This window comes from Centruroides sculpturatus, unplaced genomic scaffold (genome assembly GCF_000671375.1).
Source record: "Centruroides sculpturatus isolate CEXI.00-Female unplaced genomic scaffold, Cexi_2.0 scaffold188, whole genome shotgun sequence".
NCBI classification, from domain to species: domain Eukaryota; kingdom Metazoa; phylum Arthropoda; class Arachnida; order Scorpiones; family Buthidae; genus Centruroides; species Centruroides sculpturatus.
In genome coordinates, this window is record NW_019384404.1 from 729,614 (window position 1) to 733,235 (window position 3,622).

The 3,622-nt window shown below is 33.7% G+C and overlaps 1 protein-coding gene across 1 annotated transcript in view; it reads right to left on the reverse strand.

Moving 5' to 3' along the window:
- LOC111618778 (exportin-2-like) overlaps positions 1-3,094 on the reverse strand; it is a 58,261-nt gene extending 55,167 nt beyond the window's left edge. The window contains exon 1 of the mRNA XM_023360349.1: positions 2,987-3,094. The gene's annotated coding sequence lies outside the window, so the exon portion shown is untranslated. The remainder of the gene's footprint in view (positions 1-2,986) is intronic.
- Between the last annotated feature and the right edge of the window lie 528 nt (positions 3,095-3,622).

Below are 3,622 nucleotides of genomic sequence, written 5' to 3' on the forward strand. Positions count from 1 at the left end.
GTTCTAAATTATTTAAATTAATTAATTTATTTATAATTATTAATATTAATAAGAGATGGCGCCTAACGCTTACCTCTAGTGCCAAATTAATTACGTAATTTATTTAGTAATTAGCCTTAAAACTAGCCCGATGGATTTACGGCATATGTTTGGTGATTAGCTATATTACATCGGGTTTAGCGATGATTATATATATTACGCCTTGCCGGGGCTTGCGATGGCCGGTTGAGTGCCTTATAGGAGTAGGACGTGGGCACTGAATGTGTCCCCAGCCGGCATTGTAATAACCGTCGATGGTTACATAGTTATACGCTGGAAGAGGAGATCGGATCGGAGGTCCGGATAGCGTAACTGGCAACGCATCTGCACGGTAAGCAGGAGTTGTGGGGTTCGAGTCCCGCTCCGGGCCGATTTTTCTCCCAGCGGTTCTAAATTATTTAAATTAATTAATTTATTTATAATTATTAATATTAATAAGAGATGGCGCCTAACGCTTACCTCTAGTGCCAAATTAATTTCGTAATTTATTTAGTAATTAGCCTTAAAACTAGCCCGATGGATTAACGGCATATGTTTCATAATAATCATAATTCAAGTGTTTTAATTTTCACAAACAACAGTAATACTTCTGCATTGATAGGAAGTGATTTGTTGGTTGTCAAACATTTCTAGCTACGCTGTATATACTGAAAGAATTTATGTACAATTCACTAAATACACTACTTAGTACAGCTGCTAAAAACCAACGGGCTTCAATAGCAAGATTTAATTTTTTTACTTTTCATCACATAATTAATAATAATTTTTTTAAAATAAAAACTTATATAATCTTTATTAATGAATAGAAGGTACTGATCTCTACATTACTCTAAGCCTTTTGTTTCATGCACTTCCAAATAAATCAGTTGATATTTGGCTAAATATTAGTTATTTTGGTAGTGCAACAGTAATAATTATTCAAGTATTACTTATAATTATTCAAGTATTACTTATTCCAAATAATTATTCAGTATTCATCCAAAACTCTATATTTGGTCCATCCCTGATTGTAATTGTCTTTCATGATAAGACAAAACTAAGAGAATGTAATACATTCTCTGAATTGGACATGATTAAATTCACCAAAATGTAATAAGGCCCAATTCAGTATAATACTATCCATTATGTAATAAATTGAAAGACCTAGAATAGCTTCTTGTTTACTATATTCAGGGCCAAGCCCGTGAAATAGTGGGGCCCAGTGCAAGATTGTCATACTGGCCTTTTAATAAAAAAAAAATAGCAGTTTCGAACAACAAAATAATAAACAACCACTCACCACACCAGGATATAGTTAATCACATACTCCGAACCAATTACGGTGTGTAGATAACAAAAATGAATGTTTTCAAACTCTTTCCAAGTTCTTCATCAGGTTTTTTAATGATTCTCTGATGGTTCTTCATAACCACTACTGGAATAAAATTTGAACAAGAGTTCAAATATAAGTTCGAAAAAATTATTAAAAGCCCATTGCATCCGTGCAAAACCCAATGAAGAACTCAGAAGGAGTTTAAAAACATTCGTTTTTGTTTGTTTTTATTATCTACACACTATAATTGGTTCAGAGTACGTGATTAAAATAATACAGTATTCTAATGTAAACGTACCATCTGTTAAATATATTAGCAAAAATTTAGTTAACTTAGCAAATACTGAAATAATCAATTTTTAAATTTTACAAGAGCTGGATCATGCAGGATTGCAGGGCCTTGTGTGGTCACACCATTCACACCACCCACTGACCAGCCCTGAATATATTGATATACTAAATTGCCAATCTAAACAAGAGAAATGTTTTATAGAAAAATTTAATGTTAAAAAGACTTGTAAGCAGTATTTTCAATGACTAACAGTTTTGTTTTAATATAGCAACAGGTATTTTATGTAATTACATACTGTAATTTCTTAACATTGTTATAGAGTATTTACAGCAATGCAACACTTGGGCAATCTGCCTAGGGGGATGCCTTCCAGGAGGTCTTTTTAAGGGTAACTCGTCCCTATTCAGGCGTCACAGATGTGGAGAAAATCCAGAAATCTCCATGTGGCCAGCCCATCCTAACGAGGCACCAACGCACGACCGAACTTCCAGTGTTCAGTGAACAGAATTGCTTGGCCACTGGCGGGCCCTTCATTTGGACAGCAATTAGCCATTGCTAAGTATTGTTGTTCTTGTCAAGAATCATAGTTTAAACTATGATAGAGGCAGGTCTAAATTGTGGCTTAGTTCTTTGGGTTAAACTTTACATACATGCAGAGTCATGGCCTCACAGTAGGGATCCATGTTCTAACCTAACCTATTCTAATAAATTACCAAACTATTGGTAATTTATTAAAATAGATTAAGTTAGGTTAGAATGTGGATCCCCACTGTGAAACCTTGACGATGTACGTAGGTAAAGTTTGACCGCTCTTTGTTTCTGAAATCGACCCAAACTTCACAAAAGTAAAAGCAAAATCTAGAATAACTTGTAAACACACTAAAACTCATTCCACGTTGCAATTGTAAGTATTTAAATCTTAAATTTCGTAAATATTTAAGATTTAAACTGTTAACTGTGCATTACACTCAGGTTTTCCTATCAAATTTCACATTTCATGAAGTAACAAAACATGGAGTAATTTAGAAGGTAAATAAATGTCAAGAGTATATATTGAAATGTACTCGACGTCATTCTTCTAAGAATAACTTGCTCTTTCTCCGATATTTTACTGAAAAATGATAATGCTAATGAATAAATTCGAAATATGTACGATAATACGAGTTCGAATGATGCGATTAATTAGCTTTTAAATCCGAATTCAAAACCACCAAAATCTACCAACTACGTTAGAGATTTTCAATGAAATCTCTCTTATTACTAGAAATAACATAAACGAACGATCAACAATTTGATAAATTAATTAATGTCAAACGAATGGTTAAGAATATCAACGCACTTACATTATTTCTTAGCACTTATCCAAAATACACTTTCAAACTTCGCATGAAAGAACGCCGTGCTTATAACTTCTATATACGGCCACCAGAGGACGGGCGTTGTTCTAGAAATTGTATTATAAATACAGTAATTAAATTATAAATATTATATCTTTAATCATATAATTTACTTTTATTGTATAATTCTTCTGTTATAAATTTATAATTTTATGAAAATTATTACCAATTAAAAAATGTTAAGAATTTTTTTAAGCTTTTCACTCTAATCGCCCGACGGCCGATGGCGGAGGGATTATAGAAAAGAAAAACCCTTCTCGCCTTTGATTCTCTCTGCCCTGAAGGCACTAAAGTAGCCCGTTTTGAATTTGGGTAGACCTATAACGAAGCGGCTACATTGTTAAAGACAGAGCCCGAAATATTTGGCTCAATCCATTTATTAAAATTCCTGGGGACTCAGACTCGAACCCGGTTCCCGAAGCTGTAAGCTAATGTTTTTATCACCGCGGTCATCCTGTTGTCAATAAGAGGATCATTTATGCAGCATTATGGGTTCAGTCAGATCCACAATTTAAGCGCCGAGTGTCGAAGGTTAGGGAATTACGTTTTGTCATTCGATCCTACTGATCTTTACAACTAACA